Raw genomic sequence first — 17,260 nt, forward strand, 5'->3', positions numbered from 1 at the left:
AATACCCACCCCACGCACGCCCCAAATACCCACCCCACGCACGCCCCAAATACCCACCCCACGCACGCCCCAAATACCCACCCCACGCACGCCCCAAATACCCACCCCACGCACGCCCCAAATACCCACCCCACGCACGCCCCAAATACCCACCCCACGCACGCCCCAAATACCCACCCCACGCACGCCCCAAATACCCACCCCACGCACGCCCCAAATACCCACCCCACGCACGCCCCAAATACCCACCCCACGCACGCCCCAAATACCCACCCCACGCACGCCCCAAATACCCACCCCACGCACGCCCCAAATACCCACCCCACGCACGCCCCAAATACCCACCCCACGCACGCCCCAAATACCCACCCCACGCACGCCCCAAATACCCACCCCACGCACGCCCCAAATACCCACCCCACGCACGCCCCAAATACCCACCCCACGCACGCCCCAAATACCCACCCCACGCACGCCCCAAATACCCACCCCACGCACGCCCCAAATACCCACCCCACGCACGCCCCAAATACCCACCCCACGCACGCCCCAAATACCCACCCCACGCACGCCCCAAATACCCACCCCACGCACGCCCCAAATACCCACCCCACGCACGCCCCAAATACCCACCCCACGCACGCCCCAAATACCCACCCCACGCACGCCCCAAATACCCACCCCACGCACGCCCCAAATACCCACCCCACGCACGCCCCAAATACCCACCCCACGCACGCCCCAAATACCCACCCCACGCACGCCCCAAATACCCACCCCACGCACGCCCCAAATACCCACCCCACGCACGCCCCAAATACCCACCCCACGCACGCCCCAAATACCCACCCCACGCACGCCCCAAATACCCACCCCACGCACGCCCCAAATACCCACCCCACGCACGCCCCAAATACCCACCCCACGCCCCAAATACCCACCCCACGCACGCCCCAAATACCCACCCCACGCACGCCCCAAATACCCACCCCACGCACGCCCCAAATACCCACCCCACGCACGCCCCAAATACCCACCCCACGCCCCAAATACCCACCCCACGCACGCCCCAAATACCCACCCCACGCACGCCCCAAATACCCACCCCACGCACGCCCCAAATACCCACCCCACGCACGCCCCAAATACCCACCCCACGCACGCCCCAAATACCCACCCCACGCACGCCCCAAATACCCACCCCACGCACGCCCCAAATACCCACCCCACGCACGCCCCAAATACCCACCCCACGCACGCCCCAAATACCCACCCCACGCACGCCCCAAATACCCACCCCACGCACGCCCCAAATACCCACCCCACGCACGCCCCAAATACCCACCCCACGCACGCCCCAAATACCCACCCCACGCCCCAAATACCCACCCCACGCACGCCCCAAATACCCACCCCACGCACGCCCCAAATACCCACCCCACGCACGCCCCAAATACCCACCCCACGCACGCCCCAAATACCCACCCCACGCCCCAAATACCCACCCCACGCACGCCCCAAATACCCACCCCACGCACGCCCCAAATACCCACCCCACGCACGCCCCAAATACCCACCCCACGCACGCCCCAAATACCCACCCCACGCCCCAAATACCCACCCCACGCACGCCCCAAATACCCACCCCACGCACGCCCCAAATACCCACCCCACGCACGCCCCAAATACCCACCCCACGCACGCCCCAAATACCCACCCCACGCACGCCCCAAATACCCACCCCACGCCCCAAATACCCACCCCACGCACGCCCCAAATACCCACCCCACGCACGCCCCAAATACCCACCCCACGCACGCCCCAAATACCCACCCCACGCACGCCCCAAATACCCACCCCACGCCCCAAATACCCACCCCACGCACGCCCCAAATACCCACCCCACGCACGCCCCAAATACCCACCCCACGCACGCCCCAAATACCCACCCCACGCACGCCCCAAATACCCACCCCACGCACGCCCCAAATACCCACCCCACGCACGCCCCAAATACCCACCCCACGCCCCAAATACCCACCCCACGCACGCCCCAAATACCCACCCCACGCACGCCCCAAATACCCACCCCACGCACGGGGGGGCCACAGGCCTATGAAAACAAAAGAAAATAACCAAATGTTCAAGGTTAACCGTTTAACCGGTAACTGTTAAGACATTTGTAACCAGATAATACCAACGGTTAAATGGTTCATATTTATTTTTCATTTAATTGTTAGTGCAAATTCGCCCCCCCTCCCCGACATAAAGTGGTGCCTGGAGGCAGATGCACAGCAACCACATAAGACTGCAATTCTGCCTTAAGTTAAACACAGGGAAATAAAGTACCATGCGCACTTCAAGAAGCTGACAAGCTGACATAGACCTGAAGGCTGTGGGATTTCCCTTTCAAAACATTTCACAGAATAACACCATGTTTTGCAGTAAAACTATGATCTGAATTCAAATGTTTTCTTCAATCAAAAATCTTGCAGTTTGATAACTGCAAGAGGTAATGTACTATGCATGATAATGCAGCATGGCAGATCTACAGCAGTAGGAATACATTTCCTGACACAGAGTGGAGGATCGTCCCCAAATATTCTGGAATACAACTGCTTCCAATAATTAATTAGTCAAATCAATTAAGCATGTGTCACTCCTCCAGCGTAGTGGGGACTGGAAAATTAATTAATCGTTGATAACAACACAATATACTATTGTAATTTCCCCCAAATTATCATCAACATTGACCATCATCTTCAGTTTAAAAGTATATAAACAAGTTCTCACTATAAACCACATTGTTTCAGAGGACATAAGACACTAATAACAAATACAATATAAATACTGACCCATAAAGATGAATGCCACTAATGCCATGGTCATAATCTTATCATCTGTACCAACCAAGTGTAGCCAGTGTTGGGAAAGTTCACTTTCTACATGAACTAGTTCAGTTCATAATTACACATTTTGAACTAAAGTTCATGGTTCCAAAAATGAACTATTTAGTTCATTTATTGTTCTTTTTTTTTCCAATACGTTGCTGCGAGCTATTTGTAAAAAATATTGCCACAGCCATATTAAACCACAGACAGTAATTATTTTTCCTGTTTTAACACCTACTAGTACTAATAGTAATACTAGACACACACACCTCCCCTCTGCAGTGCTCTAAAGCGAATGCAGTCTGTCTCATTCCTTTCCAAAAGCCCTTGATGGAATATGAATAAGGATTACTGTGATTATGGTAAACTCAGATTTCCTATCGAACACACCATACCTGTAACTTTAACTAACCCCCCCAAAAAAACATGTTTGATTTTTTTTTTTTTCTTTTTGGAAAAAACATCCTGTCTATATAAGTGTCCTATCCGTCCTGTCTATGTAAGTGTCCTATCCATCCGTCTTGTCTGTAAGTGTCCTATCCGTCCTGTAAGTGTCCTATCCTATCCGTCCTGTAAGTGTCCTATCCGTCCTGTAAGTGTCCTATCCGTCCTGTCCATGTAAGTGTCCTATCCGTCCTGTCCATGTAAGTGTCCTATCCGTCCTGTCCATGTAAGTGTCCTATCCGTCCTGTCCATGTAAGTGTCCTATCCGTCCTGTCTATGTAAGTGTCCTATCCGTCCTGTCTATGTAAGTGTCCTATCCGTCCTGTCTATGTAAGTGTCCTATCCGTCCTGTCTATGTAAGTGTCTTATCCATCTGTCCTGTCTGTGTAAGTGTCCTATCCATCTGTCCTGTCTGTGTAAGTGTCCTATCCATCCGTCTGTGTAAGTGTCCTATCCGTCCTGTCTGTCTAAGTGTCCTAACCATCCATCCCTCCCGTCCGTCGGAAGTGTCCTATCCATCCCGTCTGTCGAAGTGTCCTATCCATCCATCCATCCCGTCTGTCGAAGTGTCCTATCCATCCATCCATCCCGTCTGTCGAAGTGTCCTATACATCCATCCCGTCTGTCGAAGTGTCCTATCCATCCATCCACCCCGTCTGTCGAAGTGTCCTATCCATCCATCCATCCCGTCTGTCGAAGTGTCCTATCCATCCATCCATCCCGTCTGTCGAAGTATCCTATCCATCCATCCACCCCGTCTGTCGAAGTGTCCTATCCATCCATCCATCCATCCCGTCTGCCGAAGTGTCCTATCCATCCATCCATCCCGTCTGTCGAAGTGTCCTATCCATCCATCCATCCCGTCTGTCGAAGTGTCCTATCCATCCATCCCGTCGGTCGAAGTGTCCTATCCATCCATCCCATCGGTCGAAGTGTCCTATCCATCCATCCATCCCGTCTGTCAAAGTGTCCTATCCATCCATCCATCCCGTCTGTCAAAGTGTCCTATCCATCCATCCATCCCGTCTGTCGAAGTGTCCTATCCATCCATCCATCCTCCGTCGGTCGAAGTGTCCTATCCATCCATCCACCCCGTCGGTCGAAGTGTCCTATCCATCCATCCATCCATCCATCCCGTCTGTCGAAGTGTCCTATCCATCCATCCCGTCTGTCGAAGTGTCCTATCCATCCGTCCCGTCTGTCGAAGTGTCCTATCCATCCATCCACCCCGTCTGTCGAAGTGTCCTATCTATCCATCCACCCCGCCTGTCGAAGTGTCCTATCCATCCATCCATCCCGTCTGTCGAAGTGTCCTATCCATCCATCCACCCCGTCGGTCGAAGTGTCCTATCCATCCATCCACCCCGTCTGTCGAAGTGTCCTATCCATCCATCCCGTCGGTCGAAGTGTCCTATCCATCCATCCCGGCGGTCGAAGTGTCCTATCCATCCATCCACCCCGTCGGTCGAAGTGTCCTATCCATCCATCCACCCCGTCTGTCGAAGTGTCCTATCCATCCATCCATCCCGTCGGTCGAAGTGTCCTATCCATCCATCCATCCCGTCTGTCGAAGTGTCCTATCCATCCATCCATCCCGTCGGTCGAAGTGTCCTATCCATCCATCCATCCCGTCGGTCGAAGTGTCCTATCCATCCATCCATCCCGTCTGTCGAAGTGTCCTATCCATCCATCCATCCCGTCTGTCGAAGTGTCCTATCCATCCATCCACCCCGTCTGTCGAAGTGTCCTATCCATCCATCCACCCCGTCGGTCGAAGTGTCCTATCCATCCATCCATCCCGTCGGTCGAAGTGTCCTATCCATCCATCCCGTTGGTCGAAGTGTCCTATCCATCCATCCACCCCGTCGGTCGAAGTGTCCTATCCATCCATCCACCCTGTCTGTCGAAGTGTCCTATCCATCCATCCATCCCGTCGGTCGAAGTGTCCTATCCATCCATCCAACCCATCTGTCGAAGTGTCCTATCCATCCATCCCGTCTGTCGGAGTGTCCTATCCATCCATCCATCCCGTCTGTCCAAGTGTCCTATCCATCCTATCCATCCATCCCGTCTGTCGAAGTGTCCTATCCATCCATCCATCCCGTCTGTCGAAGTGTCCTATCCATCCATCCATCCCGTCGGTCGAAGTGTCCTATCCATCCATCCATCCCGTCTGTCGAAGTGTCCTATCCATCCATCCACCCCGTCTGTCGAAGTGTCTTATCCATCCATCCCGTCTGTTGAAGTGTCCTATCCATCCATCCATCCATCCATCCCGTTTGTCGAAGTGTCCTATCCATCCATCCATCCATCCCGTCGGTCGAAGTGTCCTATCCATCCATCCCGTCGGTCGAAGTGTCCTATACATCCATCCATCCTCCGTCTGTCGAAGTTTCCTATCCATCCATCCACCCCGTCTGTCGAAGTGTCCTATCCATCCATCCATCCCGTTTGTCGAAGTGTCCTATCCATCCATCCATCCATCCCGTTTGTCGAAGTGTCCTATCCATCCATCCATCCCGTCTGTCGAAGTGTCCTATCCATCCATCCATCCCGTCTGTCGAAGTGTCCTATCCATCCATCCACCCCGTCTGTCGAAGTGTCCTATCCATCCATCCATCCCGTCTGTCGAAGTGTCCTATCCATCCATCCATCCCGTCTGTCGAAGTTTCCTATCCATCCATCCATCCCGTCTGTCGAAGTGTCCTATCCATCCATCCATCCCGTCTGTCGAAGTGTCCTATCCATCCATCCATCCCGTCTGTCGAAGTGTCCTATCCATCCATCCATCCCGTCTGTCGAAGTGTCCTATCCATCCATCCATCCCGTCTGTCGAAGTGTCCTATCCATCCATCCCGTCTGTCGAAGTGTCCTATCCATCCATCCACCCCGTCTGTCGAAGTGTCCTATCCATCCATCCATCCCGTCGGTCGAAGTGTCCTATCCATCCATCCACCCCGTCGGTCGAAGTGTCCTATCCATCCATCCACCACGTCTGTCGAAGTGTCCTATCCATCCATCCATCCCGTCGGTCGAAGTGTCCTATCCATCCATCCCGTCTGTCGAAGTGTCCTATCCATCCATCCATCCCGTCGGTCGAAGTGTCCTATCCATCCATCCCGTCTGTCAAAGTGTCCTATCCATCCATCCACCCCGTCTGTCGAAGTGTCCTATCCATCCATCCATCCCGTCGGTCGAAGTGTCCTATCCATCCATCCACCCCGTCGGTCGAAGTGTCCTATCCATCCATCCACCACGTCTGTCGAAGTGTCCTATCCATCCATCCACCCCGTCGGTCGAAGTGTCCTATCCATCCATCCACCCCGTCGGTCGAAGTGTCCTGTCCATCCCTCCACCCCGTCTGTCGAAGTGTCCTATCCATCCATCCCGTCTATGTAAGTTTCCTATCCATCCACCCATCCCGTCGGTCGAAGTGTCCCATCCATCCATCCACCCCGTCGGTCGAAGTGTCCTATCCATCCATCCGTGGAACGTGAGAACCATATATGAGACATTACAAGTGGCAGCAATGATGAGGAACTACCAGTTGGTGGGAATGATAACTGATTGGTCTCTGCAACGTCCTCTGCAGCCCCGTATCCAGAACCCTGTATCCATAACTTTGTATCCAGAGCCTGCAGCCCCGTATCCAGAACCCTGTATCCATAACTTTGTATCCAGAGCCTGCAGCCCTGTATCCAGAACCCTGCCGATCACATAATCACCTCTTAGTCCTGTACAGACCACCATCGGAGGCCGGCCTCTTTGATGTGGGACCCGAGATGAGGGCGTGGCTGCACGACCTTGAGCTGGACATCTAATGATGATAAACGAAAGAAGAAGCCTGAGTCTCACTTATGTTTGTAATATATTGTAATAAGTGTAATAAATATTTATTTTTGTTTGTTATATATTGTAATATATGTAATATCTATTTACTTCTGTTTGTAATGTAATATATAATATCTATTTACTTCTGTTTGTAATATATTGTAATATATGTAATATCTGTTTACGTCTGTTTGCAATCTATGTGACATCCGTGTACGTCTCTTTGCAATGTATACAGAGCCTGCAGCCCTGCATCCAGAACCCTGCCGATCACATAATCACCTCTGTGTCCTGTACAGACCACCATCGTAGGCCGGCCTCTTTGATGTGGGACCCGAGATGAGGGCGTGGCTGCACGTCATTGAGCTGGACATCATCTATCATCTAATGATGATAAACGAAAGAAGAAGAAGCCTGAGTCTCACATATGTTTGTTATATATTGTAATATATGTAATATCTGCTTGTAATGTATGTGACGTCCGTGTACGTCTGTTTGCAATCTATGTGACGTCCGTGTACGCGTACGCGGCCGGAAATGTGAAAGCCAAACTCAGATAAATTATGTTTGAATACATTTTAATGTTCTATATGTGATACCGACAACATCCGTACGTGGAACGTGAGAACCATGTATGAGACAGGAAGACATTACAAGTGGCAGCAATGATGAGGAACTACCAGTTGGTGGAAATGATGACTGATTGGTCTCTGCAACGTCCTCTGCAGCCCCGTATCCAGAACCCTGTATCTATAACTTTGTATCCAGAGCCTGCAGCCCTGTATCCAGAACCCTGTATCCATAACTTTGTATCCAGAGCCTGCAGCCCTGTATCCAGAACCCTGTATCCATAACTTTGTATCCAGAGCCTGCAGCCCTGTATCCAGAACCCTGTATCCATAACTTTGTATCCAGAGCCTGCAGCCCCGTATCCAGAACCCTGTATCCATAACTTTATATCCAGAGCCTGCAGCCCAGTATCCAGAACCTTGTATCCATAACTTTATATCCAGAGCCTGCAGCCCAGTATCCAGAACCCTGTATCCATAACTTTGTATCCAGAGCCTGCAGCCCCGTATCCAGAACCCTGTATCCATAACTTTGTATCCAGAGCCTGCAGCCCTGTATCCAGAACCCTGCCGATCTGCCGATCACATAATCACCTCTTAGTCCTGTACAGACCACCATCGTAGGCCGGCCTCTTTGATGTGGGACCCGAGATGAGGGCGTGGCTGCACGACATTGAGCTGGACATCTAATGATGATAAACGAAAGAAGAAGAAGCCTGAGTCTCACTTATGTTTGTAATATATTGTAATAAGTGTAATAAATATTTATTTTTGTTTGTTATATATTGTAATATATGTAATATCTATTTACTTCTGTTTGTAATGTAATATATAATATCTATTTACTTCTGTTTGTAATATATTGTAATATATGTAATATCTGTTTACTTCTGTTTGTATTATATTGTAATATATGTAATATATATTTACTTCTGTTTGTAATATATTGTATTATGTAATACGTCTGTTTGTAATGTATGTGGCGTCCGTGTACGTCTGTTTGCAATCCCCCCACCACCCCCAACCCCCCAACCCCCAATCCCCACCCCCCCCCAACAGAGGGGGGAGGTGGGGGTGTCCCCACTCTCGGCCTGCACCTTGTCGTGGTGAGTGGGCTTTAAACCAAGACAGGCCATTTAACCCATTAAAACCGGGAAAGGATCTGTGTCATTTTGATTTTAGATTTTGAAAAAACATTTTCAGATGGGGCGGGGGGGGGGGGGGGGGGTCAGTGGCCAAATATATATATATATATGTATCAATTTGGGGATCCTTGGCACGAAAAAGTCCCAGAACCACTGATTTAAACTCGCTTCCAAAAGCTGAGTGCCGTACATCGGAAAAACGTTGTACAAATGACCTTTAGTATATTGTGATATAATTTATATGGACGTCGCGATGCGACGCATTGTGAGCTTGTAGATCTGCTATTTTCAAAAAAGATTTTTATGCATTTTATACATTCGAAAACTTTGTGAAATGGGACATTCTGCATAATGAGTACTTTCTACTTTTGGCACTTTAGTACATTTTGAATTCCGGACTTTTACTTTCAACAGAGTACTTCTACATTGCAGTATTGATACTTTTACTTAAGTAAAGACATTGAGTAATGTTCCCGCCACTGCCTGTAAATGAGTCAAAGAGGTAAAAGACACTGGTATGGCACTCCTGGTTCACTAGGACGGGGTTCAAGTCCCTGAGGTGTCCTGATGGTTACATTTAGGTTAAAAGTGTATTTGTAAATGTAGTCATTTACAGGTACCCCCCAAAATAATCACATCTGAACTGGGGACCCCCCACCCTGACCAGCACTTGGACTTGGAGATGTAGGCATTACATTTAGTTTGACTCGGTTCCATGGATAAACATTGTGAAAATAGCCGATCTACAAGCTCACAACGCCTCTCAGTGTGAGGCGTTGTGAGCTTGTAGATCGACTATTTTCACAATGTTTGCCTCTTTCTTGAGTAATATTTGACAATTTGGTTTTAAAAAGGTCTTTAAAGTCATTATTTAGGTGTTAAATTTGACCCTCACCTGACTTTCAATGACCATATAAAACATCTGTGCAGAACTGCATTCTATCATCTCAAAAACATCTCCAAACTCCGCCCCCTTCTAACCCTGTCAGATGCAGAGAAACTTGTCCATGCCTTTATCTCCTCTAGACTGGACTACTGCAACGCACTCTTCATTGGGATTCCTGGCAAAAGTATTCAAAAGCTGCAATACATCCAAAACAGCGCTGCCAGGGTCCTAATGAGAGTGCGTAAGCATGACCACATAACACCGGTCCTATTTTCACTGCACTGGCTCCCCGTGTCAGCTAGGATCGACTACAAGGTCCTGCTGATCACCCACAACTGCATAAATGGACATGCCCCTCCCTACCTACAGAAATTAATTAGGCCCCCACAAAATTCCACCCGCACCCTCAGATCTACCAGTAGATTCCTCCTCGATGTCCCTGGTACAAATCTACGTACTATGGGTGACCGGGCCTTCTGCTCGGCAGCGCCGCGCCTATGGAACAGCCTTCCTATTGACCTGAGAGCACCACAGACCCTGGACTCTTTTAAAATAGGCCTGAAAACGTTTTTGTTTCAGAGGGCATTTTCATGTTGAATTGTTGTTTAGTCATATCTGTTTTTAAACCGTGCTTTTTAACTTTATATGATTGATGATGTTTTACCTTGTGGCACTTTGAGATTCCTTGTGAATGAAAAGCGCATTACAAATAAAATGTATTATTATTATTATTATTATTATTATTATTATTATTATTATTAAATTGTAACATTATAAATGTGCAGATACCCTGTATGCGCTTATACTGTATGTTGGTTTGTTTACTGAGTGAGTAAACAATGTTGCCCATTAAGCTAATCATCTGGGGACCCCCTGGGGGTCCCAAACCAGTAGTGTGTTCTACCGTTACACGCTGTATATGCCGTATACAGTCCAGATTTTTTTGGGGAAAAGCGCATACAGTCTAATAACCATTTCATTGAAAACGTGCGAGTGTATACCCACGGCCACGCGCATCGTATCATATACCCTCCGAAAAAACTTAGAACACACCACTGTCCCAAACCCCAGTTATGGAAACACTGCTTTAGAGGTACTAATGTTGTTCCCAAAACTAACTAACAAACTGACAAACTGACAAACTTACTAACATATTGACTAACTAACTAATTTACTAATTAACAAACAGACTTACTAACTAACTAATAAACATACTGACTAACTTACTAACTAACTAACTCACTAACTAACAAACATACTGACTAACTCACTAATTCATTAACTAACTAACAGAGTCACTCACTTAGCCTGGCGTGGCCAGAACTATAGTTCTGGCCATAAGGATTTTTGTCTGTAGTTACTAAACAACTAGAATGGATTATTGTGTATATGTGTAATGTTTAATATTAGTTTAGACTTGAGCAAATATTATGACCTGTTTGGGGTAATGTGACCAATTTCTATTTTTTAAGCCCTTGTCCACACCCAACCATCAAAACCCACAAAATCCACCGCCACAGGTAATTATCTATGTTAACATGTTTTTTTTATTTTGTCCAACTGTACCTGGCGATGAAGACAATTTATCTCAATAGCTACTGTTTGTCCCACCCCTATTCAGACGATATTGTTCACCTTTCGTTGAGTTGGGGCTTTTTCTTATTTGATTGTTTTTGTGTCAATGTACATGTCATCTGTTTATAGGTCCCAAATATCCATTACCACAACGGATGCGGAAGGGGTTGACTGCAGTGGCCACAACAGGTAATTTGAAATAGTAGATGTACACAGATAAGAAAATTGAATGTGTTTGAACAATAAAAATAAAAAACTCTTCTGGGTGCGGGCCTAGCATTGTCAATCTACTGACTTTATCACATTTTTTAAATCTTGTTATATGTCCAGTACCTGCCAAAGGTAGAGGAAACATCAACCCCCCTTTGATTCCATGTGAGTAATCTGAGTATGGCCATATCTAATTTAAATATGGCCTTTTATGATTAAAAGTAAATAATGAAAATGTATACAATATATATTGAAAAGAATGTTATTGTTTTACACACAGACAACCCATTATCGATGGATCTTTATGAAAAGGACGACTCGGAGACTTTTGTGGACATGTCTAAATGTAAGGCTAATTTCAATTGTCGACTTATGATTTTCAATCTTTTTGTTTTGTAAAATGTTTTTTTTTTCTCCCAAATTTTTACTAGCATGGCAGCAATCACTTCAGGACACACATGAGTTCTCAGGACTAACAGGAGTCACACAGCTCTCAAGTGAGTTTGTAATCTTGTCCTTTCTAGTTTTTAGGTAAACTAATTTGAGTTAATTAAAACAATAAACATCTGCAATAATTATCCTTCCCAGGTGAATCGCTGCTCACTCCAAAAACTGTGCTGACGGCGCCTCGCCACAGCTCCACAGCAGGTATATACTTCAATTTTATGTTAATTGATTTCAAACCATACCCCTTAAGCCCGAATGGTTATTAGATATTGTAGCTGTAAATTTCAGCATGTATAAGTATTTATGTGCAAATATAATCTCAAATATTTTTATGTTCTCCACTATGTTTTCTATATTAGGCCATGACAACACACCTGTGTTGTGCAGGACAGGAAGAAGTCCACAAGGTACCTAAATGGAATGGTTAATGTTTTATATGTCAGTGATTTCAGTTTTGACTTGATTTGTTAGTTCTTTACCCGGCTGTAAAACATATCATACATGACTAATGGTGTAATTTCTCTCCCAGCAGATAATCCAAGGCACACACCACTGGTCCGGGCACCAGTGAAAATCAGAGGCAGGACACAAGGTATACATTTTGATACATATAGCAATGGTCTCAATGGTGCCGGTGTAAGTTAGTTAAACATTAATTTTACTATCCCCCAACAGTGGATACTGCAGTCAGTCCGGTCCGCACCAGAGTCAGGACTCCCGAAGGTACATATTGATTCACTCTAGTGTTTACAATAGTAGTGTTGTTTACAGTAGTATGGGTAAATAATATATGCTTACACCCATACTACTGTATGCCCCCCCCCCCACAGTTAGACGCAGTCCAGTACTGACTCGAGCCAGGACCCCACAAGGTAAATTCTATTGATTATAGCAGAGTATTTAGTATTTTTTTCAGAGATCACAATGGTGACTGTTAATAAGAAATGTAATTGCCTTTTATCACCAACCCCCCCCCCCCAATACAGTTAAACGTGGAGGTAGAAGAGCTGTAACCCCACAAGGTAATTTCTGAGTACAGCGTGGATCACAAGGGTGATTGTGAAGTGTGTCTTATATCATACATGACTAAGAGGCCAAGGACAAGGACCCCAAGGACCCCAAAATGACTATCGAATACTCACCCCTTGAAAATTTGAAGTCTGCACCATACCACCATAATCCTGCATACTGTGTGTGTGTGTGTGTGTGTGTGTGTGTGTGTGTGTGTGTGTGTGTGTGTGTGTGTGTGTGTGTGTGTGTGTGTGTGTGTGTGTGTGTGTGTCATGCATGCATGTTCCTAGCCTTGTGTGTTTCTTTGTTGCTGCAAGCCATTTCATAATGTTGCTGTCACACTTTTATTCTCCTGGTCAATCATTTTCAAGATTTTTAAGCCAGGTCACTGCTTTGAAATGCAGTTTTTGCTTTGTTTCGCAATCTCTGTGCTCTTTGGCCACTTTCAAGAATTGATCAACCTGTGAGGATTGATAGTGATAATATCACAAGGATTTTTAACAGGCTCTAAAAAATACCTCTTTCAGGACAAAGATATACTGTAGGCCTAACCTTTCAAAGTGGAATGTGGAGATATATTTGATGAGTATTGGTATGGTGAGAAGAAGAATGCCTTTGATTTGTCCCTGGAGGCAGTGTTCAAAGGCATTAACTTACAAGTTATGTTTGCTTTAGCTCCCAGAAGACGCTAAAACTTAAGGCAGTTCTAATTCAATTTCAGAGCACAGCATGTTTTCACAGTTTTGGGCAAAGTGCATTTGGGAAGCTGGCTGCTGCTTGCCTGCTATTTACGCAGATGCAGAGTGTGTGTAATAAACTGAGTGTGTGGGGAGGGATCATGTGTATGATAGTTAAATATATATGTGTGTGTGCTTGTCTATAGCAAAGTATAGTAAAGTTCAACAAATTGTTATATTTGGTTTGGTTCTTGACTCTTACCTGCACCTCCATTGTTTCACTCAATATGAGTAGAAAAATAAGTTAAGGAATAAAAAAGTTCAATTTTGAAAAATTGTTGAAACATGTTGTGATTGAAATGTAGTTGAGGGATAGTAAAATCTTAACATAAATACATTTATTTATTTCCTGTTGTACAGTACAAATGACATTAGTGTTACACTCAAAGCTGTTTAAAATATCCATAAAGATTACAATGTAAATACATTGTCAGAACATCCTGGGACTACATTACCACATTTATCAAGGTAAGGATAACAGGTTAAATTTGTTCCCTTGAGTATTTTTTTTTTAAATAGAGAAGCTGGATCTGCATTAAATATTGAGGCTTTTAAATGAATATATGTCTTGTAAAGGTAGTCTATCTAATGCTAATAAGTTTAGATCTTATTTAAACGTCTGGATTTAATTATAAGTATTCATATCCTTCTAATTAAATAGATGTTTAAATGACGTCTAAATAACGTCTATGGGGTATACATTTGATATAAAAATAAACGTTTAACAAACGTCTAAATATAGCTTTAGACGTATATTAGCTGTTATTTAGACGTCTAAGAGGTATATATATAGACGTTGAATAGACGTCTTTTAAACGGCTAGGCTAAACCTATACCGCTAAAAACCTTTCACCAGTAGACCAATTATAAACCTGTTTTAGCCTAGCCGTATAGGGGCCATTTAGACGTGTTTTATACGTCTATTAGACCGAAAAATGCTCAGTGGGATAATATAATATACTAAGTATAAAAAACACATTAGTGGTAAAAGACGTGTCTTTTCAACAGATATGTCTTTACCCACTGGGCACACACAATACAACGCCCATACGCCGTCCATACGACGTCCGAGTCAGACCTCAGTCAGCAGCTGTTTTGCAAAAAATATGTTGAAACGACGTCGACACACGCCTGATTCGGACGTCGTATGGACGGCGTATGCACGTCGTTTGGGCGTTGTTGTATTGTGTGCCCAGTGGGTCCTTTGGGCGTTGTTGTATTGTGTGCCCAGTGAGTAGAGACGTCTGTTGAAAAGACATGTCTTTCTTTGTGCAACTTGAATTATGGATTTTTGATTGCATTTTAAGTTTTAGATGACTTTTCCCAACCCCGTAGCCTAAGTGAACGGTGAACACCAGTGATATTGTAAGTTTATTAAGTGGAATTCTTAATTCACAATTGTCAATTATTGTTTCCCCCCTTCCTATAAATGTATGGCAAGTTTTAGATACATCACGGACAAACCTTACATTTCCCCACCAACATAGAAAGAATGCTATCAGTAATTTATCTACATAATGAATATACAATAAAAATATGCTATGAATAATTATGTTGTTTATAAAGCCCTGCATTGACTTTTTTTCAGCCAGCAGGTGTCGTGGCAACAACATGAGACCAAAATACTGATAGTCAGGTGACTTTTTGTCTTTTGTAGTCAAATGCATTTACATAATAATAATAATAATAACAATAATAATACCAGCTAATGTCCCAGCACAGGAACCTTGGCATCTGAGCAAACTGGCTCCCACGGGTCTACTATCTTTTTTTGCCTTTATCATAAAGGTTGCTGGACAATATATAGAGGAAGAAATGCATAATTTATGAAATAATATAAAGGTAATATCAAATACATTGTAAAAAAATCCTATTTTTTCCTCGTTTTGCTGGTTTCCCCCGAAACCCCTTTTACGGTTAAAGAGTAGAACTGCCTTAGAACCCCAGCTGTTGATGTGACCATAGCTGAATGGCTAGAGAGCCTGCCCGGCAAGCCATACATCCCAGGTACGATCCCAGGCCCCAGCAATGTGTGAAATTGTTCCTGAACAAGATACTTAAAAGAATAGTATGCCCAAAAAACATTAATTTTCTATCAATTACACACTCCATGAAGCCTTGAATTCATGGAGATTTATTTGTTTTTGACACATTCCTGAGCACAGACTCAGACATATTGGTTGGATGCATGGCACATACAGTATAATAGGCTATTGCATTGTAGATTAGTAGCCGATAATTCCAATATTCACTATACACTCCTCACGTTTAAGCCTAACTGAATTATATATGTATGGACTTGTACCGGTATATAAATTATATATTTATGGAGTTGTATGTAAATTATATATATTTTTAATTCTGGACGACTTGTGCATTTAATTTGTCGGCAATACTTTGCCACGCTTTCTCCCTAGATCCATTTATTGCGGCCGTGTTTCCTTTCTTGCTTATTATACATTTTACTTCCTCGTATGATTCCGGGGAGACATAAAATTTCTATTTTGGGTCTTGAGTCAAGACCCAGGCTCCCGGGGAGACATCAAATTTCTCTTTTGGGTCTTCAGACTCAAGACCCAAAAGAGAAATTTGATGTCTCCCCGGTGCCGTGCTATGAGCTTGTAGATCTGCTATTTTTGAATAGCCAAAGCTAAGTGGTTAAAAAGGATTAGGGTTAGGGTTAAAATCTCGCCTCCCCAAGAAAATTAAGTAAAAGACTGACTGAAAAACAGGCAGTGAAAACAATTCAAACAGAATAGTGGCCGTCGGACCATTAGCCCGCCTCCTCGTCCATTCACACGGGCAGGCAGCTAATAATCACCACCGTATCCATTCAGCAGAGCGACCCTCGCCTATATAGTGATGCAAATGTATGCCTTTGTCTTCATGGGGTACCGGGAGTGCCAGGGGTGGGGGTCTGGGCCATCACCTGTCCTCACCTGGCATAAAAGGGGCTCTTAAGAGAAGCTTGAGCCATTCATTACTAAACTACAACATGAAGAGAACACCGCTGAAGAGTTGATTGATTGATTATACTTGCATATTGTTTTTATTAACGCTTTTCAGTTTTGTAGTCAGTGTGTGTAGTGTTGTTGTTAACTTGTTTCCCCCGAGATTTTTCCCCGAGTAGGGGGGGATTTTACCTGCCCTAAATGTAATTCCTGGGAACGCCACTGTTCCATGAGCTGCTGCAGTGCTGCTGTTCAGGCACAGAGAAGAACGCTGCTCTGGTTTTGGGCTCCATGATTGGTCAAGTTCAAGGATTCTGCTATCGACTTTCATGTTGTTTTTAAAGGAATACGTGAAGCCTGGCTTGACACGGTCTAGCTCGACAAAGTCGCTCCTTTTCAGCCTGGCTTGGCGTTCATGGAACGGAATAAACCAGGCTGTACGGACCAGACTTTGTCAAAGCTGGATCCAGGCTTATTTAATTCTCCTTTCGTGTAATAGGCCCTTAGTGTCTTCCTGTTCTGTGTCTGTTGTTGTACTTATTTTCTTGTGTTTACTTGAATAT

Source organism: Gymnoscopelus microlampas, assembly GCF_963454915.1.
Source record: "Gymnoscopelus microlampas genome assembly, chromosome: 5".
Lineage (NCBI taxonomy): Eukaryota > Metazoa > Chordata > Actinopteri > Myctophiformes > Myctophidae > Gymnoscopelus > Gymnoscopelus microlampas.